This window comes from Rhinatrema bivittatum, chromosome 10 (genome assembly GCF_901001135.1).
Source record: "Rhinatrema bivittatum chromosome 10, aRhiBiv1.1, whole genome shotgun sequence".
Classification (NCBI taxonomy): domain Eukaryota; kingdom Metazoa; phylum Chordata; class Amphibia; order Gymnophiona; family Rhinatrematidae; genus Rhinatrema; species Rhinatrema bivittatum.
In genome coordinates, this window is record NC_042624.1 from 6,486,067 (window position 1) to 6,512,833 (window position 26,767).

Below are 26,767 nucleotides of genomic sequence, written 5' to 3' on the forward strand. Positions count from 1 at the left end.
TCATTGTTGTCTCCGTATAGCATAGTAAGGGCAAGGTCCGCTGAGGATATGGCGCCGACGGGCTCGTGCCCTTACTATGTCACATGGTGTACCGACGTCATTGTTGTCTCCGTATACCATAGTAAGGGCAAACGTCCGCTGAGGATATGGCACCGACGGGCTGTTGCCCTTACTATGTCACATGGTGTACCGACATCATTGTTGTCTCCGTATAGCATAGTAAGGGCAAATGTCCGCTGAGAATATGGCGTCGACGGGCTCTTGCCCTTACTATGTCACATGGTGTACCGACGTCCTTGTTGTCTCCGTATAGCATAGTAAGGGCAAACGTCCGCTGAGGATATGGCGCCGACGGGCTCTTGCCCTTACTATGTCACATGGTGTACCGACGTCATTGTCTCCGTATAGCATAGTAAGGGCAAATGTCTGCTGAGGATATGGCGCCGACAGGCTCTTGCCCTTACTATGTCACATGGTATACCGACGTCATTGTTGTCTCCGTATAGCATAGTAAGGGCAAGGTCCGCTGGTGCCATTTTGGTTGCTGGCATCCGACGGCCCTACTGAATGCGATGTGTCCCGGACCGTTCCTGTGGTGCCGGCGGAGAAGTACGGACTTGTTTCAGGTGTAGTGTGTGATCTGAGTGCAGTGCATGGGTGGGTGGAAGAGGGTACTTTAATTTAAATTCGGAGGTTGTGTGAAATGCGTGGCTTCCCAATGTAGCAGCCAGGAATCCGTGTTTTGGTGTGTTTTGGGAGGGTGGGTGAAGTAAGTGATATTTGGCAGGCGTGTGGGTGGGGGTGTGTGGTGTGATGAGTGTGGATTTCTGTGTGTTATGAGGGAGTGTGAATGAAAGACAATAGCCCTGTGTGGGGCTGTGGTGTGGTGTGTGAGTGTGTGTGAAAATTAAGAGGTTGCGCATGCGCTGACGGCCACCAGATGTCGCTGTTTTGTGTAAGCAATTTTTAAACTTGTATTACCTGTCACAGGTGTGACCTATATGTAATGTAAGTGTATAAGATCCTTCCCGTATGGGAAGTGAATGTTGTATGCAAATTTGAACGCATTCAGTTAAGTGGTTGGCAAGATTAGCGACAACGTACAAACTATTTAACATTTTTATTTATATAGATTTGTGTGCCATGGGAAATAATTGTAACCCTCAATTTGTGTGCTTGGAGGTAACCATCACACTAACCCTCCTCAACTCCCAATCTTTGTCAAAAAAATCCCATTTGCTCAACGACTACCTACTGGACACTCAACCGGACCTGTGTGCTATAACTGAAACATGGTTGAAAAACACAGACACACCCCTAATCAACCAATTACCAACTCAGCTATACGACTTCTTCTCCATCACCAGAACTAAAAAAAGAGGGGGAGGATTACTGCTAGCTGCAAAAAAAGAATTAAGACTAACCCAGCACTCAATTAAAACTTCAACCAAACTCGAAATCGGGCTATTTAAATCCACTCAACTCCAAATCTGCCTCATCTATGCCCCGCCTGGGCTCCTAGACTCCGACCCATCGCCTCTCATAGAACTTGTAGCCAAACACATCAATACCAACTCACCAGCGATCCTGCTAGGAGACTTCAACATTCATGTTGATTCCCCATCCCCCTCAGCCAACTGCGAAGCCCTCCTCTCCTCCTTCATGGCCATGGGCTTCAAACAAATCATTAACAAACCCACGCACAAAGCAGGACACACGCTAGATTTAATATTTACGAATGACCAGATCTTGACCACTTATCCTCCTACCTGCACCCCCATCCCTTGGTCAGATCACTCGATTATTGAAACTGAAATATCCATAAAGAAAAAACCCACCACCAACAACACCAAATCCACGATCCAATTTAGAAAAACATGCTCCATGGATGCTCTCAGCAACACGCTCACCAAGGAACTAACTAACCCGGACCTCACAAATGCGGACACCGCCATGAACTCCTGGTTAACTATCACCCACGCAGCAGCTGATAAATTATGCCCCTTGACATCCAAACATATTAATCCTGCCCGTACTAACAAAAAACCCTGGTTCTCATCAGAATTAAGAACACTTAAACAAAGCCTTCAACACAAAGAACAACAATGGCGGAAGAATCCCACCACCACTGCACGGGCCTCCTACAAAACCACAATGAGCTACTATAGGGCCACTATTCTTCGTACCAAAAGGGACTTCTACACCAAAAAAATACACGGCTTCCTGTATGACCCAAAAACTCTCTTCTCATATGTTGCCACACTCACCACCCCTATTCCTCCAGCCATCCCGGAAGAAGAAGCACAAAACAAATCCTCCGAGCTGGCAGTCTTCTTCGACAACAAAATAAAAAATTTACTTATCCCGCTACTATCTTCCAACCCCATTCCCAACTCCCAGCCTCCTCCTGACCAAAACCATGCCCCACTGACACACAAACGGTCTCTAGAATCTTTTGATACTACATCATCCCTGGAAATAGAATCTATCATCAAGAAAATGAAGCCCTCTTCGCACCCTATAGACCAAATCCCGACCAAACTCCTTCTCACAATCCCTAACATCATCGCCAAACCTTTGGCTGACATCATAAACTGTTCACTCTCAAACGGTACTGTCCCGGATGCTTTAAAAACAGCCTCGCTGAAACCATTACTAAAAAAACCCAACTTGGACCCATCTAACCCCACAAATTTTCTCCCTATCGCTAACCTACCTTTCATAGCCAAGCTAATGGAGAAGCTGGTCAATACCAGACTCACTGACTACCTCGAATCCCACAACATACTATATCCATCGCAATTCGGTTTCAGGAAATGCAGAAATACAGAATCTCTCCTTCTCTCATTAACGGACAACATCCTGTTGGGTCTCGACAAAGGTCAATCATACTTACTAGCCCTGCTAGACATCTCGGCAGCGTTCGACACAGTTAACCACACAATCCTCATCAACCGTCTGATGGAAATAGGCATTTCAGGGGCTGCACTCCTCTGGTTAAAATCCTTTCTAAGCGACAGATACTATAAAGTTAAAATAATCAACAAAGAGTCTCACCCTGTAGCTGCCAAACAAGGAATTCCCCAGGGTTCCTCTCTCTCGCCGACCCTATTCAACATATATCTTCTCCCCCTATGCCAACTCCTCAATAATCTCAACCTCACATACTTCATCTATGCAGACGATGTACAGATCCTAATCCCCATCAAGGATCCAGTTTCAGACACCCTAAACTACTGGAATAGCTGCCTCCACACCATCAACCTCCTTCTCACAAGTCTCTGCCTCGTACTCAATACGTCCAAGACCGAACTGCTAATCATTTCCCCCAATGATAATAACCCGCTAGCCTTCAATACCAACACACCTCTAACAAGTCAAGTGAGAAACCTGGGGGCATTCCTAGACTCCAGAATGAACCTCAAAAAATTCATCAACAACACCACCAAAGAAGGTTTTTATAAACTACAGGTACTAAAACAGTTAAGACCTCTTCTACACTTCCACGACTACCGTTCGGTCCTTCAAGCCACACTATTCTCAAAGATTGACTATTGTAATGCTTTGTTGCTAGGTCTCCCGGCCTCTTCTACCAAACCTCTTCAAATGCTGCAAAACGCTGCAGCCAGGATCCTCACAAACTCTCGCCGCATGGACCACATCACCCCGATTCTAAAAATACTCCACTGGCTACCCATTCGCCACAGAATTCTCTTCAAGACACTTACTATTATCCACAACACCTTATTTCAGGAATCCTTGCTCCAGCTTACCATACCCCTCAAACCACACGCCTCTGCAAGACCCACCAGATCTGCATACAGAGATTCCCTCCAGGTTCCCCCAAAAAAGTCCGTTCTCCACAACACCATTGAAAAACGTGCTCTATCAACTGCCGGTCCGCATCACTGGAACTCTCTTCCGCCAGATCTCCGCCAGGAACATTGCCATATCACTTTCAGAAAAAAATTAAAAACTTGGCTGTTCGCCCAAGCATACCCCTGAAGAAACCGCAGGATCACCCCCACAGTTACATACCCCGCGGTTGCGTCCTCCTTCAGCAACTCAAAAAAAGGAACTATTTCTCGGCTAACTGCACTTTAATATAACTTGCCTTATATTACACACGACGTAATTTTGTATATAATGCTTACCATGTAAACACTCACGTTTCTGCTTTTGCTTTGTTCTCCAGTTAGAAATTGTTTAACCTATCCTTTTTCTCTAACAACCAAGTTCCACATTCCCTGTTATAATGTAATTTCTTGCTTCCATTGTTAACTGGTTTTTTCCCCCTAGTTCATTGTAAACCGGTACGATAAGACCTGGTCTTGAGCATCGGTATATTAAAAGAATTTAAATAATAATAATAAATAATAAATAAGTATTTTAGAATATATAACATAAGTTTCGCCAAAATCAATCAAGCCCAGTATCCTGTTTCCAAAAGTGGTCAATCCAGGTTACAAGTACTTGGCAGGATCTCAAAAGGTAAATAGATTCCATGCTGTTTATCCCAGGGTAAATACTAAATAGTTTTCCCCCAAGCCCACATTAATAATAGTTTATAGACTTTTCTTCCAGTAACTTATCCAAACCTTTTTAAAACCCAGTTCTACTAACAGCTTTCACCGCATGCTCCAACAATAAATTCCAAAGCTTAATTATGTATTGAGTAAAAAGATATATTTTCTCCTTTTGGCTTAAATATATTACCAGTTACATCATCCCCGATGGTTTCAAGTGAATAAGGTATAAATAGGAATACCAGTTGTTAGCTATGTAAATGTATAAGTTTATTTTTATTTCATTTGATTTTCTCCTTGGATATTTCTATGTCTCTGCTTTGCTCGATATTTCCTAAAAACTCAAAATATATATACTTGATTTTACAAATGTATTATTATTACTATAGAGAAGATAGATACATTGGAAATGTCTCCTTAACTTTAGTAGTAATATGGTAGATACGAGAACTGAGATTCTGTGAAAATATTTGGTTTATATTAAGTAAATGTTATCTTTGCATTTGTAATTTGAAAAAAAATCAATAAAGAATTAAAAAAAAAGAAAAGTAAATAAGCACTCTCTGTTTGAAACTTGGTGTATACTCCATAGCTAAAAAGTATTTGTTAGAAAAAATGGACGTTCTAAGAATTGATCCCTTGAGGAGTCACATTTGCAAGTTGTCTTTACTAGGAGTGTGTGGGACAGATCCCATTTCATAGCTTTTCATTTTATTGGGAGGAGGGGTAGTTCTCACATGAATTTCATTTCAGAGGGGGCTTGTTTCAATTTTTTGTTTGCTTTAACCATTAGTGTGTGTTATTTCCAAACATTGCATGCTGTTTCCGAACAGCCTTCTTCTTTGGTTCTTTACCATCCTGCGTAGAAGGGAATACGAATTCCCAATCTTAATTCAAGACCCAGACCCCTCCCATGCACACATATTAGTAATAATCTATAAATACTCTGAAAAGGAATGAGGCTGTTGTCGTAAAATTCAATTGAAATCAAAGAGACAGGGATTCTCAGCAAAGCGTTAGGACAGTTCATGATAACTTAGTGTTAAATTACTGTTAATATCTTATCCAGACTTGATCTATATTTTAATTGATACCATAAAAGAAAATCAAGTAAGCAGAAACACATTGCTACATTCTTCATTCTTAGTACCCTTTATGGTACTACTCTATGTTTTATCCTTAATAAACTGAATATAGGGTAATAGCTGTATTCTGCCTAAAGAATATTTAAAGGTAGGCCTAAGGGACAAAATAGTTCAAGCAAGCTTGGGATGGACAGAAAGGGTTCTTTCTGGTGGACGGGGAGGAGGGAAGAAGACCACAGGCCAAGTTCAAACTGTGAGACCACAGTAGGCAGGAAAAAATGGGTAAGCTGGGACCTTATCTGTCCATATCCTGTCCCTGACTACTGACAAATGGTACTTATCTACCGGCATTGTCTATGTTTTCAAATGTAAGCTAGAAAAAGGTCTACTTGGAAAAGTTTAAACATAGAAATTCTCTGAAAACCCCATGCAATGTTATTCAAGTAAATGGAAGTGTGGTTATTTTCAAAAGCATCATAATAAAATCAATAGAACAGTAACTGAAAGACAGAATGCTTGGAAGCTAAGCTAATGATTTGCCTATAAGAAAATGTAAAAATGATTATTCTGAAATAAAGTGACACAGAGAACAAAAGAATCATTATAAGCAAAAATAAAACTCATGAAATGCTTTGAGAATTAAATAAGGGTTTAGAGATAGAAAACAAGAAAAGCTGATGGAATACGAGCTGAGCTGAATTTAACCTTGAAAGCAGCATATTCCAAATAAAAAACAAGATTGATAGAAGGAATACTAGCTGAAAAATGTTTAGTTTTGATACAAAATAATAAGAAAGACAATGCTGACGTACATGGCCTAAAAATGCTGAAGATTTAAATACTGAGTCTATCTTACTATATCGTCTTTAAGGGCCTCATTTTCTAAAGTATCGCAGGCCTGCGATACTTTAAAGATGATGGGCGGGGGGCCGAAACGGGGGGGCAGGCCTGCGCTAGCCGGCAGCGATCGCACCATCGTGGTGCGATCGCTGCCGGTTTCACACCCAATAGCGCCACCATAGGAGGTGTAGCTATTGGGAGCGAAATAGGACACGAAAAGGCACCTACCTTTTCATCGTCCGCAGCGGCTTCGCGGAGTCGGCTCCGGTGACGCCCCGACTCCTCCTCTTCTGGGGCAGACTCCACCCCCATTTTGGTATCGCACGCGAAAAGGGATATTTTGCGTGCGAAACGTCCCTTACCGCGTGCGACACATTTAGAAAGCAAGGCCCTAAGGGCTAAATTTAAGAATATTGGAAAATTAAGGCAAATCTGTACAAATAGCTTGCTTGTACACTTTTGAATTAGCATACCTTTGATTCAATGTTTACAACTGTTTTAAATATCTGGAACAGATAAGAATAGAGATGTACTTTGGGTAAAAATGTTGTGTCAGGTTTTGTTTCGGGGTCCCCCTGTGGGAATTTCATTTTTCCTGTGTTTCGGGTTTTTTTTTTGGATGCCCCGATTTTAGGGTTAGTGCACACTAACGGGAGCTAGTACGCATTAACTCCCGATAGTGCACACTAACTCTGCCAGGTTAGTATGCACTATCGGGAGTTAGCGAGCACTAACAATTATACGCAGAAATTTGATTAAAAATACAAGTTCAACATACTTATGCAAGAGTATGATTTGCTTTTTATTTATATTTTAATTTTTGCTGTATTTCTACTAAAATGAGTGCTTGCAAAAGGAGTCCAATCAATATCATTAGAAGCTAGGGATATGCAGAGGCAAACATTAATTTTGGTTTGTTTATTCTTTTCAGAGGGCAAGATGGCTTAAAAAGTTTATTTTAATTTTCCAAGCCTAGGCCAAGACAAGCAAAGGACAAGGCACCAGAAATTTCCCAATGACCCCCACCCCCCTTACTTACCAAATCTGATGCAGAGTCCTGGCTTGGCCCTGATGTGGTGACAAATCCAGGAAGCCAAGTCCTGATACAAGGGCCTTGGCCCAGGCCCAGGCCCAGACCCGATGCTAGGGCCCGGCCCAGAGGCTGGGTGCCAATGCCTGGGCCTTGGCCTAGCACAGGGCCTGTGCCCAGGCCCAATGATATGGCCTAGACCTGAGGCTTGGTCCTGATGTCAGAGCCTTGGCCCATCTCAGGCCCAACACCTAGGCCTAGCCCAAAGCCTTGGCCAGTGCATAGGCTTAGACCATGGTAGGTAAATACAACCTCAGCACAGGGCCCAACCTCAGCTTACCCTGGGGGCCTAGGTCTCTTCTGCAGATTTCTCTCACACAGGGTAAGAGGGGGGGCCAGTGAGGAACTGGGCCCTGAAATTTTTCTAGGTGGGATGGATAAGTAGGGGGCACAGGAGGCCCTGGTTGTCCTCATTCTTTTATTGTGGGGATTTTTCATTTTTTTTTAAACTAAATAAACAAATAGGTCCATATTCAGACTCAGTTCGGCTAGCAAATTTAGCCAGATAAACTTTTCCAGCTGTCTTTGGAGGTATAGTATCTTCAACAGTGAGCCCACACTATTAGATATAGCTGTCTAACTTTAGGACAGTTCTTTGGCCTGACCAGACTTAACCTACTAAGTAATCTGGCTAACTCTGAAAATTGGAGTTAGCCAGTTAACTTAGCCAACTAGCTCACCTCCTCTGAGTTATGCTCTCAGAATGCCCCTATCTAACAAGTTAGAGGGCTAGAATTTAGCCAGATGTGTGTTCAAATATTCAATTATCTGGCTAAGTTCTGAGTTGGATGGCTAAATGCTTTTGAATATGGAGCTCAAAATAAACATTACAAGAAATGAAATTCGTGGGAAACAATCCCCCCCCCAAAAAACAGAACAAAAAATATCATGAAATCCCTCCCCCCCCCCCTTCCCACCCCTACTAACCAGACCCTGGATCCACAACATTCTTTACACAAGTGAAGAAAATGAGGCTCTGCTTGACTGAATCCTGAAGCACTATTTACTAGGGATGTGAATCGGGTGATCGATCGTCTTAACGATCGATTTTGGCTGGGGGGGGGAGGGAAATCTGATCGTCATGGTTTTTGTTTTTTTAAAATCGTAAAAAATCGTAAATCGGGGGGAGGACAGGAAAACCGGCACCCTAAAACCCACCCCGACCCTTTAAAATAAATCCCCCACCCTCCCGAAGCCCCCCAAAATGTTTTAAATTACCTGGGGTCCAGTGGGGGGGTCCCGGCACGATCTCCCGCTCTCGGGCCACGGCTGCGTTAAAAGAAATGGCGCCAGTGGCCCTTTGCCCTTACCATATGACAGGGCAAAGGTAGCGCCGGCGCCATTTTGGTTTCTGTCACCCGACGTCACGAGTGCAGGAGATCGCTCCCGGACCCCCGCTGGACTCCCAGGGACTTTTGGCCAGCTTGGGGGGCCTCCTGACCCCCACAAGACTTGCCAAAAGTCCAGCGGGGGGTCTGGGAGCGACCTCCTGCACGCGGGCCGTATTGCCAATATTCAAAATGGCGCCGGCGCTACTTTTGCCCTCACTCTGTCGACAAATATGCATGAGATAGATTTACATACAATGGAGGCATTGCATGCAAATCTTTCTCTTGCTTATTCATTCTGGATACCCTGAAAACCTAACTGGCTAGGTGTGTGTCCAATGGACTGGGTTAAGAAGCACTGCCTTAGTATGTGGGGTGATAAAAAACACCTAATTATTCTTTATTTCCATGATTATTACCATGTTTGCATAGGCAATCATAATAATGCCATTTACTGTGTATTTATTAGCATGATAAATATCACAAGGTATTTACTGAGTAATAAATCCATTATCACACTTTGGAACATCAGTACCTACTTATTTAGAATGAAAAACAAAAAATTATCACAAAGCTTCAATTCTACATATATATCATTTGTTATTTCATTAATCTGTAATGGCGTAACACATATCTAATTATTATACATATCCTTTCACAATTTATCATGTACCATATAATCCTCAATGAAACCATCAATTCAGTGTGATAAAGCCTACATTTTGTCTTTTCAATTTTGTTGCATAGATACCATTAATTGCATTCCTCCAGCAGACATCCACATAACTATAGTCACCAAACAACCAATAACAGCGGTGTTCTCCTGTCACTGCACCTGTCTCAAAGATTTATCAAATGGAATAAACTATTACCCAAATTATGATGCATAAACAATTTGCTTTTTTTATTTGAATTAATGGCATAACATCCCATATAAATTTGCAGGCAGTTATACTCATATGTTACATCAATTTCCATAGCATGCTTAAATTTGCTTTGAAAATCTAACCAGAAAAACGGCCTGTGCACAACTACTCCTGCTACTTGGTATGAGCAGATTTACCCTGAAAATCGACGCACGTACATTTTAATATAGAAAAGTATGCATGAAAAGGAAAACGCTACCTCATCCCCATTCCCTGGAACAGCTCTACCAAATGCCAGTAGAAGTATGAGCATGCAGATTTACGCACACTTTTACCATTAAAGGCTGGCAATTTTATTACAGGACTTTCAGTGGAGAAAACTCTGCTTTATCTGTGGAAGTTCCTTTTCAAATTATCCTCCTTTATCAAAGATCATCTTCAAACCGCCTGGTCTCAAATAGGTCACACTTATATATCCAAAACAGTATTTTCCAAAATTTGCCAACCTGTTCTGCTTTGACTTACATATGCATCTGACTTTCACACATATTTTTATATTCTACAGTTTTCAATATAATTGTTCAGTGTGGATTATACTGCAAAACATTCATAATTACACATCATCCATTATAAATCCATCTATGTGCAAATACTATCTTATCCACTCATAGGTATATCAGGCTTTGCAATCCATAACATAGTGATTAATTAAGAAACATTTTCAAAGCATTGACCACTTTCATTTATCAGATTCTGGGACAGTCGGCCCCTGTGACATAGACTTTTTGCCCTCACTATCGGCGCCATTTTGAATACTGGCAACCGACGGCCAGAGTGCAGGAGGTCGCTCCCAGACCCCCGCTGGACTTTTGGCAAGTCTTGTGCGGGTCAGGAGGGTCCCTCAAGACTTGCCAAAAGTCCCTGGTGGTCCAGCGGGGGTCTGGGAGTGATCTCCTGCACTCGGGCCGTTGGCTGCCAGTAATCAAAATGGCGCCGATAGCCTTTGCCCTTACTATGTCACAGGGGCTACTGGTGCCATTGGTCAGCCCCTGTCACATGGTAGGAGCACAATATGGTGCCAATGGCCATGTCACAGGGGCTGACCAATGGCACCAGTAGCCCCTGTGACATAGTAGGTCAAAGGATATCGGCGCCATTTTGAATACCGGAGCCAAAGCTGTGAGTGCAGGGGATGGCTCCCGGACCTCCTGCTGGACCACCAGGGAGATTTGGTATGTCTTGGGGGGGGCAGGAGGGTGGGGGGTTTGTTTAAATTGGCTCCTTTAGGCGGCCGAATGATTCGGCAAAGATTCGTTGTATTCATGGGGAATTGCGATATGTTTCGCTTCCCCACAAATACAACAAAAATGGCCCTATACATTGCGGATTCCCAATTTGCTGGGAACAAATGCACACCCCTAATAAGTTGTTCTTTTATAGTCTGCCAAAGTGATGCGCATAAGTCTTTTACTTGCGTATATTTACTTGTACTCAATATCTGGTGCAAGTGATTGTAAATATTCTTAAAATTCAAATAAATTACTGGGTGAGGGTTCTGATGACATGGAGGGCCTTCTGGCTAAAGAGACAGGAGGGTCTTCACAAACTGCAGATGGACTGGGTGAACTGGTAGACTAATTGGTAAAACTGGTAATTTTTATTGCTGTGAACGTATTATAAAATCCCCTGATTTATGCACTTAAAAACTGACTTACGGAGGGTAAATCTTTCTAAATAACATAAGTAAGATCTATTTCATATCCCTTCAAAATTCAATTTGCGCACACTTATCTGGCTAAATTCTGATTTGGATAAGTAGCATCTTTACTGCTACCTGGTTAAACAAATGTAAACTTAATCCATTTAAATAGCACTTTATTTAGATTTTTTTGACTATCTTACATAACCAGTTAGGTCCCAAAAAAGTGCTAATCAGATGGACAAGTAGCGCATTTCAGACTTCTCTGGCTAAGTGTAGCTTTACTGTATAAATTGGAACTTATCTGGATAAGTACCATTACTTTTCTGGTTAAGTCCGAACTTGCGTGTCTCACAGTTTTTACATATGCGCGCATATAAGCACACATATGTATTCAAATTTTATAACATGAGTATATCTTTGGTATACAGGTTATAAAATATAGTAGTAAATTGCTGTGTACACATATACACATGGACCCAAAAAACAAAGCGGTAGCCGATCCAGTGAGCTGTGTAACAGTGACGACAATAGGAATTGGATGATGAAAACAAGCCCTTTATTAAAATGCCCGACTCTGGCTGACTTATATGAAGGTATAATCAATGCGATATCTTCTACATTGACCAAATCAAGTCCTGGTTAAATGAATTGCCCCTGAGGCAGCTCTGTGCAAAAGAGCGAAACTCGGCCAGAGTCGGGCATTTTAATAAAGGGCTTGTTTTCATCATCCGACACATATACACATGAGCAGTTTTGAAAGTTATCACCAAAAGCATTCCATCAAGTTCTAAAAACACTAGGGATGTGCATTTGTTTTAAACAAAATAGGCAATGACAACAAGATTGTCTATTTCATCTTGTTTTGGGAGCATCACAAAACAAAAGAAAAAATGATGACATTTCATAAAAGTTAGTATTTTGTGTTAGTGCACACTAAGGGGTAGATTTTCAAAACAGTGCGTGGACGTACATGTGCGCACGTTACTCCCAACTTTATAACTTGCATGCGCAGGCGTGCACAAGTTATAAAATCAGGGATTGTGCACGCCGAGTCATGTTGCCTTCCCCCATTCCCTCCCCCTAACCTAACCTTCCCACCCTTTCACCTAACCTTTCTCCCCCTAGCCCTACTCTAACCCCCCCAAACTGTTATCTAACCTTTTGCGCCTGCCTGGAGGCAGGCGCAGGTTGCACGTACTGGCAGCCTGCTGGCATGCGGTCCTCTAATACAGTGGCAAATGGCCAGTGTGTCGGAGGCCTCTGGCCTCACCCCTGTCCTACCCCTGGACCACCCCTTTTTGCAAGACCCGGGACTTACACATATCCTGGGCTTTATGCACATTGCTGGGCCTTTTTAACATAGGCCCAGCATGCTTAGGGCTTTTAAAATCCAGCCCTAAGGGTACTTAATGCACACTAACTGAAACTGTTACCTATAAGTTAAAAAGTATCAATTAGGGGAGCAGTTAGTTAGCTAGAAGCATGGTTCCACATTCCCATTGGATGTCTCCTTAGTTACTTGTTTGCTTGCCAAGTTTGCAACCTGGTGTTTGTGAGGGGATGGCCAGTGCCTGTGGTAACAAATGTAAACAAACAAGTTCTAGTTATCAAAAGCATGTTATACAAATGCATATTTTGAATTTGCCAATACCTTTATATTTTAGAAAAGGGGCCCTGGTATTTTAGGATATACATACTTTTAATTTCCCTGATGGTCATTTAAAATCATCAGCTCAGTGTGCTGCAGCAGTCAAAAAAGCAAACAAAATGTTAGGAATTATTAGGAAGGGAATGGTTAATAAAACGGAAAATGTCATAATGCCTCTGTATCGCTCCATGGTGAGACCGCACCTTGAATACTGTGTACAATTCTGGTCGCTGCATCTCAAAAAAGATATAGTTGCGATGGAGAAGGTACAGAGAAGGGCAACCAAAATGATAAAGAGGATGGAAAAGTTCCCCTATAAGGAAAGGCTGAAGAGGTTAGGGCTGTTCAGCTTGGAAAAGAGATGGCTGAGGGGGGATATGATAGAGGTCTTTAAGATCATGAGAGGTCTTGAACGAGTAGATGTGAATTGTTTATTTACACTTTCGAATAATAGAAGGACTAGGGGGAATTCCATGAAGTTAGCATGGGGCACATTTAAGACTAATCGGAGAAAATTATTTTTCACTCAACGCACAATTAAACTCTGGAATATGTTGCCAGAGGATGTGGTTAGTGCAGTTAGTGTAGCTGGGTTCAAAAAAGGTTTGGATATGTTCTTGGAGGAGAAGTCCATTAATGGCTATTAATCAATTTTACCTAGGGAATAGCCACTGCTATTAATTGCATCAGTTGTTGGAAACAGGATGATGGGTTTGATAGACCCTTGGTCTGACCCAGCATGGCAATTTCTTATGTTCTTCCTGAAACCGGCAGGAAATACATCTTATTAATACAAGGGATTTTACCATCTTCAAATTTTAAGATATCCAGGAAATATTTTTTTTAGTGTAATATAAGAATCCTTCCCTACCACATTTGGAAAATTTAGAAAACATAAATTCAAATGCCTTGTATAGTTCTCCAGATTTTGTAACCTATGACAGATGTTAATGAGATCTTTAATCATTTTCATATTACACATTTGAATCTTGGAAATAGAAGACTCCATTGACTCTAATTGGGTTTTAACAATATTGCTTTGTCCATCTACTTTAACTTCCGAAGATTCCACCTTAGTAGATAAATTTTCCAATTTTGAATGTTGGTCCTTTAAGGAACAACCAAATCCTGCCACTAGGCCCCAGAGCACTTCCAGTGTCACCACTGCTGCCTTAGTTGGAAGATGAAACAACTCATCCTCCCATCCTGGAGTAGAGAGTTCCACCACTTCTATGGATCTCGCCAGTCCAGCCAAAGCTGCCCCGGTAACTCCTAGCCTCTCCGTTGGGGTTGAAGTTGTTGTGAAAGGCACAAAATTTGAAGAACCAGAAACCTCCAACGAGCAAGGAGGAATTGAGGGCGCCAGTGATATTCCTCCACTCTGGCCCCCACCTCCAACGGTCGCAGCGGCAACGTCGTCAATCTGCGCCGGGGTCAAGAGTGAGAGGTCGGCATTCTCTGGAGCCAGCAGTTTGCGAAGATTCGGAGGACTCAGAGTGTAATCTCCAAGTAGTTCTGATGCTCCCTTGCCAGAAACCATAGTGGGCTATGCTCCCCCTCTATCGGTGCCGTCCCAGGCATGTAGGAAGTTATTAAACACTGTCCAGAGGGAAATACAGTGTCGGGGGGGGGGGGGGGGGGGGGGAGAGACACTCACTTTCCCCTTTCTTTTTGAAGGCGTTTTCAAGTAATCAATAAGGTCAGGGGCAGCGCTGATCCACGACCCAGCTCAAGCCGCTATCTTCTATCCAAACGTTTTTTAAACCCAGCTACACCAATTGCACTATCCCCTGGCAACAAATGCCAGAGTTTAATAGTACATTGAGTAAAAATGTATTTTCTCCGATTAGTTTTAAATGTGCTACATGCTAACTTCATGGATTGCCTTCTAGTCCTTCTGATATCCGAAAAAGATGAGAAAACATTCCTGAAATACTTTTAAGCCTAATGCTAGACAAGAACTGACATGAGTAGAGAATATGATTAAAAAATACTGCTCTTTATATTAACAGGAAGCTATTATGTATAAAAAAGTGATGTTTATCTTAAAAGATAAGGTAGGGAAAATTATTAGATAAGTTGAGGAAAAATACTATGGCAAATGAAACAAGACATACAAATTCTTGGCCAGTAGATCAAAATTAAGAAGGTGACTTTCAAACTGGCACGAGGGCACGCACATACATGCAGAAATTTGGGCCTCCAAATGTGGCATGATGATGCTTCTGGGCCACTTCTGCCAAGGGCACGATGCTTCAGGCTGGCGCTGTGATGTACTGGCTCGAGGTTGTGCCGAATCGATTGGCTCCCACTCAAGGCTAGGCTCCTCCATGAGGCCAGAGATGTTGAGAGACACATTGAGTGGGCTGGGTGAACCCAGGGATTGCAGCATCTGCAATGCCTCCTGAGCATGTGGCTGCTGCTGCTCCTCCACCTCCTCACTCACCTGGGTCTAGGCATCCATCAGGAAGGTCCTATGCAAAAGAACTGCTGTGCTTCTGGTCCCCGAGGCTTCCTGGCTGGTCCCTGGGTCTTCTTAGCTGATCCCTGCTGGGACCAGCAGCTTTGTGGGTAAGAGCTGTGGAAACAAAACATAAGACATAAGTACCAATGACAGCAAGTATTATTTTTTTATTTGGCATCAGAGGTGCACTTTGCTTCTTAAGCATTGTGAGCATCTTATGCCAAATGATGTGTACACACGTTGCAGACAATGTACTCAGGTAATCGATTCAGAAAAAGCTCCAACTCCCACTAAACCACTCACTAACTGTCCTTTCCTCTCTCTCCCTTGCTTGATACACCCTTAAGGAGGCAGCTTCAGGAAGCCAGGATATATAAACTGAAAAAATAACGCACCACACACTAATCTCTGCTAACCATGTAAAATGACACGGCATGCAGTGACACAACATGCGACACGATGATGCGATGCATGATGTGCCACGTGCTGATGCAACGCACCGTGCGTTATTTACCTATGTGATGCGGTAGGCTGCAAATTAACCTAACCATGCCCTTTTTTTTTTTTTTATTGCAGGTGCTATTTTCACTATATTTATAGTTTTTTTCATGAATCTAGGCCTAGTATCTTTCATGAAGTCAACCGAGCAACAATAGATGGAATGAAAGTAATCTAGGCTGAATTTACTAAGGTTTTTCTCCAATTCTATCTCTTATGAGTGAATTTTCAATAAGCCAATACACAGCAAAAGTAACTGAGCAATTATAGCTGATTATCTTTTTCAGAACTTTCACCAAATTTAACAAGCTTGACTTATGGCAGAATATTTCCTTAAGTGTAGTCAGTCAAAATGTGTCTGAATTGCTTTAGGCCAATTATTTGTGTTATCAATGTTGGTGTCTTGGTTCCTTAACTAATACTAAGATACAATGGGATAATTTCCAGGCAGTTTCTCAGGTCAAAATATCACAGATAATTACAGCAATAAATTCATCATTCTGTCCCTTAAATGTCTACAATGCTTTGATACTAAAAGTATTAAAAAATCAAATCTATCCGTTCATGGCTACCATCATAAACCTTTCCTAGCAGAAGGTGTTTAACCACAGTTTTTGGAGCACATTTCCATTCGTCCATTACTGAAAAAATTATGATCCCATGAACTATCAGCTAATACCCTCACTCCCTTTCTTGTCTAAGATTATTGAGGTAGCTGTATTGAAACAACTAACCAGTTTTTTTACATGTGCATCAAGTGTTAGATCCATTCCAATTTGGCTTTCAGAAGGGCCTCAATACAGAAATGTTATTACTGTCTAGAACTGATGTGTTTAGATCATGGCCAAGGTTCTGTCAGCAGCATTTTCTACCATAAATTATCAGATATTTTTTGTATAGGTTGTGAAAGTTCAGTATCTCTGGTACTGTACTCAATTGGTTCAGCTGTTATTTAACGGACTGATCTCATAGAATCTTAATTGATTCAGATTCTTCAGAATGGCATACAATAATAACAGGGGTTAGCCAGAGTTCGGCCCTATCGGCCAGACTCTCTAACTTGGCCCCACTTTGTAAACCTTTGGCTGGGCTCTTGTGAAAGTTCCTGTGTATGCGCTGATGATCGTTCAATTTCTCATTCCCATCTCTTCATCATGGTCTGCAATTCTGGGGCTGCTTTCCAGAAACCTCTCAGTGGTTGGAGCATAATGGCCTAGCCTTAAATGTGAGCAAAACTGAAGTGATATTTCTGCAGAGATGGGGTAGGACCAATACGCCTGCTGCTAAAATTCCATGTTTCAAGTTTGAAAATTGTAGGATTCCAGTTCTTACGCAGGTTAAAAGCCAGGGAATTATTCTCAATTCTGAACTCTTGATGGCGCCTCAAATCTTAGTGGTAGTTAAAAATTGTTTCTAAAATTGCATTTGTTAAGGCCCCTGAAATATTTATCTAGCAAAAATGATGTTTGTTCAGTAGTTCACACTATGGTTTTCCCTAGCCTGGACTACTGTAATATAGTGTACAATAGTTTGCCAACTTACACTTTATGCATCCTTAAGTCATTTCAGAATTGTACTGCCTAGTTGATAACTGGACTTAACAAAAGAGCACATTTTTTTGTCAACATTGAGGGAGTTGCCCTGGCTTAGTCCACAAAATGACTAGCTCTGAGGCCCTGCCATAGATGAATTTTAAGTTACACATTTATAATCCATCGAAGGCTTTGAGATCTCCTCAGAGGGAACTTTTGGATGTATCATCTGTGCACCATACCCTCCTCGCAAGAGAGACTCAAGAGAGATTACTTTCCATAGCAGTCCCTGAACTATGGAACTCATTTCCAGAAGCTGTATAGTTAACATCTTGTCTAAAGTAATTTAAGAAAATGCTGAAGATTTTCTTGTTTCAGCTGACATTTGCTGATACTGTTTGAATTATGGAAGGTGTGACAAGACATTGATAGCTAATTCTGTATTAATTTATCTTTGGTCTTGGTTCTTTTGTCTGAATTTAGCTATAATTGCTTTATTATGTGAGCTACTCAGAGATGTAGTTATTGGGTGGCATACAACTAATATAAATACAAAAAAAATAAATACAAGACCCACCCCTTTTCTGACTAAATTTATGTACTTTGTGAATTTTGTCATATAAATTTCGCTGATCAGTGGGAGGAAATTTTCAGAGATTTATTCAGCTAACCTCTGAAGTTAGCCAGGTAAACCTTTCAAAAATTGGCTCATTAATGAATCAGTCCCCTAGATTCTATAAAGAATGCTATTTGTAGAAAAAAGGGGGGGTCTTACTTTGCCTGACTGTTTTATTATTGGGCTATATTAAGGACATATAAATATGTCATGCCATTCCTGAAGAAGATTATTTTTCAGTTTATTGAAAACATGGATAAGCATTCGGGTAAGGATGAAAAGGGAACTGGTAAGAGAGAAGGATTTTGCTCTGCTAATTTTGGCTTTTGAATGAACAAGGAGACATGTTATATATTTAATTTAATTAAAAACGTGTTGTTTCCTTTCAAAGGGGAAAGGTAGATCTCAATAAGGGCTAAAAGCTTTATAATCCACACAATTATTCAATACAATCATAAACTGTGACCAGCACATAATGTAACAACAATTATACTTATGAGTGAAAAAAAGAGGAAAGTATTGCCATATTCATAGCTAAAACTAACACAATATCATCATAAACACAGTAATCATTTCAGAGAGCATCAGGAAATCGGTGTTATATAATAGCCATATTGCACTCTATATTCTCTACAGAGCTTGATATGTGCTTTGATATTTCTCTTAAGTTTCATCTAACATTTTCTTCTCCATTTATTTGCATAGTATTAAATATGGAGCAACTCTGATTTAATAGTTTTTCTAAGTCCATCTTTCCTCTTTCGACAGACCTCAAGATAGATAGCTGTGGCCAACTTTTCAATAAATCCTTCTTCATCTCTGTGCTGGAATTAATGGATTAATATGCTGCAAATATCCCAGCTTTAAACTTTATTCAAGTGAAGGGATTATTTTCCCATAAGCCCTATGAATTTGGCTGTAGCAGAGGATAACACCATTTAAAAACCTAATAGTTATGTTGCTGAGTAACAAAAGGTTAGTTTCAATGATATATTGCATTTTATTGGAGTACTACAGTAGATGCCTTGGAGAAATGTAAATCTACTTGCAAAAGTGATATTGAATTTCATCTTTTGGAGGAAGAGTCACTTGAGGTGTTTAAAAGGTTGCAGAAAGACATTTATTCGAGTGCTCGTGTGCAAGAAAATGGTTACAAAATATTCTACTTGGTACTATGTGCCTGATAGTCTTAATGAAATGAGATTGGCTAAGCACAAAGCTTCAGAACTGACAATTATGCAGAGGTGAAGGAGGAAACCAGCCAATCCACTGATCCAACCAGTTCAGCTGAATCAACTTGAAAGATCAATGGGCTGACATATGCCATAGCCAGATCACAATGACATACCTCTCACGTTGCCTTGGATTTTTAATACCACTGTTGGTGCCATAGAGTCCTCATGCCACATAAGCTTGGGGGTAACCTACACAGAGCAGCAGTTATTACCCTTAACATAAGGCTTGGGGGTAACTGCAAGGAGCGGCTGTTACTACAATAAGAAACTTGCTGGGTAGAGTAGATGGACCAGATGGTCTTTTTCTGTCGTCAGTACTATGTTACTGTGTAGGTACACTTTTCACCTCTCTTGGGGCCTTGGTGTGTTTATGCCACTGTTGTTGCTGCTTTCTCCCTCCCATTGTACCTTGGGTGTTCATGCCACTTTTGTTGGTGTTTCATACCTCTCATTTGGAGCCTTGGGGGCTTTGTCACTCTTGTTGATGGTTTGGTCCTCTCATGGTTTCTTGGGGTGTTCATGCCACTGTTGGCAGTGTTTTTTGCTTCTCATTTGGAGCCTTGTGGTGTTCTTGCCACTGTGGATGCTGCTTTGCCCCACTCATGGTGCCTTGGGATTGTCATGCTACTGTTGGTGCTATTTTATACCTCTCCCATATTCAGGAATTCATGCCAATGTTTGGTTGCTTTGATATTTCTATTCATGTCTTGGAGTGTCCCTGCCATACTTGGTGTTATGGGTTGTTCATGCCACTGTTTTAGCTCCTTTGGTCTTCCTTTCCTGCATTGGGGATCTGTTGCGCCCGGTCGCAGGCAGCTGCAACCTTTGTTGTTTACCTCCTTTCTTCCTACAGCACAGAGTCTAGGGAGGATGGCCGCCTCTGCTTCCATTCGCTAACCCTCATGGCATGCCCGGGACAGCGTAGGTGCTCCCGGCAGCCATCTTGCATCGGGGTAACCTAGGGCATGAGCGTCTGCCCCCTTCTTGTATGAGTCATAGTGGGAAAATCGGGGGTGTCCCCACCACATGACATCATCTGATTACTATACTTTAGCTCAGCTGACCATCTAAGCTACGAGTTAGCAAGGATTCCTGTCCTGCTCAATTCCGCCATTCTGGGACTTGTCTCACTGTTCCTGTCTGGGTGATCTCGGGGGCCTTGTTACCCCTAGGGCTATCTGCTCCTCAGAGAGCCATCTTACTTGTCTCATCTTTCTTTTAGTGAGCTTCATCACTGTTCCTCGGACGACCCTCCAGAGCTCCTGTTCTGGGTCTCCTCGCTGCCTACTCTACAACTGGCTTCCTCTAATGTTGAGTGAGTTCTGGACCTACTTCTCCTTCATCGTGTTGATTCTCAGGTTACCCCACTCTGTGGACTACTACCAGATCCATACTGTTTTGTGCAACCATTACCATTGGCATCCGGCCTACCCCCTGCTGCAGACCTCTACCAGAGATCGCCAGCACAAGGCTTCATCAAGAGAAGGTACTCCCCGAGTTACCCCGTGCTGCGGGCCACTACTGGATCTGCATTATCTTGTGCCACCACCAGCTTCAGTCTCTGGCATACCCCACACCGCGGACCACTACCGGAGGCCATCAGCACAAGTCTCATCTAGAGGAAGTATCTCTAGGATTTTCCCACTCTGTGGACCTCTACCAGAGAAGCCTGCTTGCAGGCTATTTACATGGACTGAATTCATTAACCCGCTCCTTGGGTTATTATTGCTGTATAATAAAGCTATTGCCTCTGTTGTCAATCACTGCTGAGGTCCCGCCTGTCATGGTGAGTCCTCACAGGGCTCCTCCCTGTGGGTAGAGTCATCTCTTCCATGACCCAAGGGCCCACTTCTAACTTTACACACAGAACATAACAGGATATTCATGCTCCTGTTATTAGTTTTCTTTGCCCCACTTTTCAGCATTGGGGTGTTTTTGCCACTGTTGATTTTGCTTTGCTCCTTTGCCTTCAGCTATTGATGTCTCTGTTTTGCTGCTTTGTCCTGTCAAGGTCAAGACCATTCTTGGTGCCACTTTGCTCCACTCTTTATGTCTTGGAGTGCTTTTCTTCCTGCTGCTGCTGAGGTCTGCCTGCACATTTCAATAAAACTCTGATGAAAAACCCTAGTTATAGAGACAAAATAGGATGCATTGCTTCCCTTCTTCACGTAAAGGGAAACTGAATATTCAAATGAGACAAAAATAAAACAAATATATATTTTTAGCCGCAAACCGATCAACATGAATCACAGAACAATACAAACTAAACAAAGGAACCTAACCAATATTTTCTTCCATGCATGTCCCAGTTGGGGAGGAGCTTCTTCACTTGCCATTTTTGCTTCATTCCTAAACTGTCTCATTGTCTCAGTTTAATTTAAGCTGTATCACTGAAATGCAAAGATCCCTCCATTTGTCCTATTTATTTATTTATTTATTTATTTATTTATTTATTGTTTTTGTTATACCGAGTTTCATGATAGGCATCACATCAACCCGGTTTACAAATAACAAGGAGTGTAAAGCATAACGTAACGTAAAAAACAATATTTTCAATAAGAACCTTGAACTTTAAATACAGTGAATCAGAAAAAGGGAGAGGGAAAGTTACAAAAAACAAGGAAAATAAACTTGGGATGGAAGGGGAGAAATTGAACAGCACAATATTTACATTTCAGCCTATTGATACATTAGAATAGCAAGTGAAAAAATAAGACTATGAAACGGTACATAGGTAATCAAATGAATAAATATGACAGTTGTGAATGGTAATAGTATGATAAATATTCAGCAGGAATTAGTGAGAGAGGGTTTGAGGTTGGTTGATTCGTGTTTACATTCCATTATTGCATACGAGTTAGTGCTAGTGAGAGGAGGTTTTATTCAAGGCTTGGAAATGCTTTTTTGAAAAGCCAAGTTTTTAGTCTTTTCCTAAATGTTAAAGAGCATGGCTCTTGTCTCAAATCAGGTGGGATCGAGTTCCAGAGAGCTGGACCTGCTGATGAGAAGGCTCTGAGACTCAAGGATTTATGTTGGTAGGTTTTGGCCTTTGGAATTTGGAGTGACTCTTTGTAATGTTCCCTGATAGGCCTGGCGGAGGTGAATTTTTTAAGTGGTATTTGTAGGTCAAGTTGCGTGTGTTGGTTGATAGTTTTGTATATGATGTTAATGGTTTTGTACATGATTCTATAGTGGATCGGAAGCCAATGGAGGTTTTTGAGAATAGGTGAAATGTGGTCAATTTTCCTGGAATTTGTAAGGACTCTGGCTGCAGAGTTCTGAACCATTTGTAAAGGTTTGGTGTAAGAAGCTGGGAGGCCTAATAGTAATGAGTTGCAATAATCTAGTTTGGAAAAGATTATTGCTTGCAAGATTGTTCTGAAGTCCTGAGTGTGAAACAGCGGTTTTATTCTTTTCAGGATATGTAATTTGTAGAAGCAATCTTTGGTGGTTTGGTTAATGAATGTTTTGAGGTTGAGACGATTGTCTAGGATGGCTCCTAAGTCTCTTACGTGGGTTGTTTGAAGGAGTGTGGGTGGTTTAGGAAGTGTGTTATTGTTTTCCGGTGATATGAGCAGGAATTCTGTTTTCGAAGCATTGAGTACAAGGTTTAGACTGTTGAGGAGAAGTTTAATTTCTAATAGGCAACTGTCCCAGTATTCCATTGTTTTTGAGATTGATTCTTTATAGGGATTACGATCTGTACGTCGTCTGCAAAAAGGAAATGTTTCAGGCTTAATTTTGTAAGTAGTTGGCAGAGTGGTAGCAGGTAGACATTGAAAAGGGTGGGTGAAAGTGATGATCCTTGCGGCACTCCTCTATTAGAAGGGTGGTATTGGGATTCTTTGTTATGAATTTTGACTCTGTATCCTCTGTTTTCTAGAAATGTTTTGAACCAGTTATGTGTGGCACCTGTTAAACCAATGTTTGCCAGCTGTTTTAGAAGAAGGGCGTGGTTGACGGTGTCAAAGGCCGCCGAGAAGTCAAGGAGGATTAGTAAATATGCTTGGCCTTTATCAATACCAGAGAGTAGGTAGTCCATGAGTGAAATTAGTAGCGTTTCGGTGCTTGCGGCTTTGCGAAAACCATATTGGTTTGGGGACAGAATACTGTGGTCCTCTAGGTAGTTGGATAGTTGGGTGTTTACCAGTTTTTCCATGATTTTAGCTATAAATGGTAGGTTGGAAATAGGGCAGAAGTTGTTGGGATCACATGCATTTAGATTTGGTTTTTTTAGCAGTGGCTTGATTGAGGCAGTTTTTAGGTCATCTGGGTAGATGCCATGTGATAAGGAGCAGTTTATAATATCTGCTAGGGTTTTTGCTATTGTGTCCGGGATAAGAAGCAGCATTTTGGTAGGGATTTGATCAAATGGGTGTGATAACGGTTTCATTCTTTTTAATACATTTTGTATCTCTGTGATTGTGATGGGTTCAAAGGCATTAAGCTGGATGTCTTTATTTTGGGGAAGATATGTGTTATCTGGAGACGTAGTGTTTGGAATCAGCGGATTAAGGAGATCCGATATTTTTTTGTTAAAATGAAGAGCCAATTCGTCTGCTTTAGTCTGGGCTTGTTCGGGTGGTATATCTGGAGTGATAGGTTTAGTGAGGCTGGAAACGAAGGCGAATAGAGCTTTTGAGTCAAAGCTGAGATGATGAACCTTTCGGGCATAGTAGTCTCTTTTGATTTTCAACGTGGTACTTTTGTAAAGATGGAGTGATCGTTTCTAATCAGAGAGTGAGGCTGGTGAAGGGGCTTTGCGCCATTTTCTTTCTTTTTGCCGAAGTAATTGTTTGAGTTTTCGTAGTTCATCATTATACCAGGGTTGACGTTTGGATGTATTAGCAGACCTTGTTTTGGTTGTCAGTGGGCAGAGAGTGTTTGCTATAGATTTTGTTATTTTGGACCAGGATTGGAGGGCAGCGTTAGGGGTAGATACTTCAATGAGTGGTAGATCCGAGGTTAGAGCTTTACTTAGATGTTCCGAGTTGCAAGGTTTTCTGTATAGGAAAGAGGGTCTTGAGTTGAGTTTGGAGTCTGATCGAGGTAAGGAAAAGCTGGTGGAGATTAGAGAATGATCTGACCATGGGACTTTTTTGAAATTTGGTTGTTTTGTAAGAGAAATACCAGTGTTTGTAAAGAGTAGATCGAGCGTGTGACCTGCTTTGTGGGTGGGTTTATTGATTTGTTGTCTGAATCCCATCGCTGACAGTGCGGTGAGGAGGGCTTCACAGTTTGTAGAGAGGGGAACTTTGTCAACATGTAAATTGAAGTCACCCAGGATTATAGCAGGGGAGTCAAGATTGAGATGCAGAGTTATGGTTTCGATGATAGGAGAGGAGTCTGACTCTAGTAAGCCTGGAGGGGCGTAGACTAGCAGGATTTGGAGTTGTTCTGATTTGAACAATCCTAGTTCTAGTTTAGTTACTGTACTGATGGGGTGGTGTGAGAACCTTAAGGATTTTTTTGCAGCTAGGAAGATACCCCCTCTTTTTTTTTGTCTTGGGATGGAGAAGAAATCATAAGTCTGCGTTGGTAATTGGTTAATGAGTGTGATGTCCGTGGATTTGAGCCATGTTTCTGTTATGGCGCAAACGTCTGGGGTTGTGTCCTGCAGTATGTCGTTGAGTATAAGAGTTTTGTTGGTGAGAGATTGGGCGTTGAATAGGATTATGGTGAATAGGGTGAGGCCTAGTAACTGTGTAGTGGGGGAAATCATGATTGGGATGAGTGATTTGTAGGTGCGTGGTCGGTAGTACATTATTGTTCAGGTTGGATCGGTGCTGGATGAGTGCTACTGGAGCTTGGATGTGCTCCTAGAGACCGGATGTGTGCTTCTGTAGCCTGGATGAGTGCTGCAGGAGATTGGATGAGTGCTGCAGGAGATTGGATGAGTGCTGCTGGATGAGTGCCTCTGGGGACTGGATGAGTGCTGCAGGAGATTGGATGAGTGCTGCTGGATGAGTGCCTCTGGAGATTGGATGAGTGCTGCTGGATGAGTGCCTCTGGAGACTGGATGAGTGCTGCAGGAGACTGGATGAGTGCTGCAGGAGATTGGATGAGTGCTGCTGGATGAGTGCCTCTGGGGACTGGATGAGTGCTGCAGGAGACTGGATGAGTGCTGCAGGAGATTGGATGAGTGCTGCTGGATGAGTGCCTCTGGGGACTGGATGAGTGCTGCAGGAGATTGGATGAGTGCTGCAGGAGACTGGTTGAGTGCCTCTGGAGACTGGATGAGTGCTGCAGGAGATTAGATGAATGCTTCTGGAGACTGGATGGGTGGATGTGTGATCGCTGGATGGATAAGGGTGGGTAATGGCTCTTGCTCTGGGACGCTCCAAGGGGCGCGCTAAGGGGCAAGCCCCTTAGGTCGCGCTCCTTCGGGCGCGCGACGCACGGCGTGCGACGCCTGTGGGAGGCGCGGTAATTTAAAGGCCTTTGTTGAGCCCGCTGATAGGCCTAGAGCCTCTCAGGGGCGTGGTTCACTCACCGCGCTGGGTCGGCAGCTTTTTAGTTTCGTTTTTGTGTGTGTCCTTATTTTCTTTAGTTCCTGCGTCTTTTCTCGTTGCTGTGGTCCGCCTCCACAGCACGGCTCGAGGCAGAGTTTCCACTTGGGTCTGCACGAAGGGGCGAGTAGCACTGTTGTGGTGGGGTAGTGTAGCGAAAGGAGGGCCTTTCGTCTGAATCCTCACAAAGGCTCACAAAGGAGCGCGCTAAGGGGCAGGCCCCTTAGGTTGCGCTCCTTCGGGTGCGCGACGCCCCAGGGAGCAAGTTAAGGGCCTGAAAACAGTGCTGCTGCTTCTCTTTATTTTGCAGGTTTCTGAGCCCTCTTGTCCCTTTTTTTCTCTTAATTTCCCGGTTCACTGTTCACTGCTGGCTCACAGAAGGGAGGGGTGAGCGGGCTCTTGCCCCGACTGAGCTGTGCCGACCGCACGAGCCCCTGCAGTGGAGGAGGACAGAGACTGAGAAAGGATCCTGGCAGAAAGATATTTGTTTGATATTTAGCATTTCATTGCTGTATAGAAGACATATTTCTGGTTGTATAATAAAGCAATATATATATATATATTGAAAGTTTGAAAAACATTTTGCAATCTGGGGGCTGTTTTTATCCCCTCTAATATGGGTATGGAGGTTGTGTACGTAGTCTGTTGAAGAGACGGGATTAAGGAAGATTAATGGGTTGTGAGAGAAGACCTAAGTGGTGGGTGGGGTAGAAAGATTAGACAGGTAAGCATACGGCAGGCCTTTGTTAAATGACTGCATAAATAGAAGATGTAATGATTATATGCTAAGTGCTTTACAAATTTGCTAATTGTATTGACTCCCAGGAT

General features: G+C 42.3%; 1 long non-coding RNA gene across 1 annotated transcript in view; it reads right to left on the reverse strand.

Annotated features, from left to right (window-relative positions):
* LOC115100415 overlaps positions 1–26,323 on the reverse strand; it is a 150,667-nt gene extending 124,344 nt beyond the window's left edge. The window contains exons 1-2 of the long non-coding RNA XR_003859053.1: positions 25,924–26,323; positions 15,532–15,663 (exon numbers count right to left, since the gene is read on the reverse strand). This is a non-coding gene — a long non-coding RNA (uncharacterized LOC115100415). The remainder of the gene's footprint in view (positions 1–15,531; positions 15,664–25,923) is intronic.
* Between the last annotated feature and the right edge of the window lie 444 nt (positions 26,324–26,767).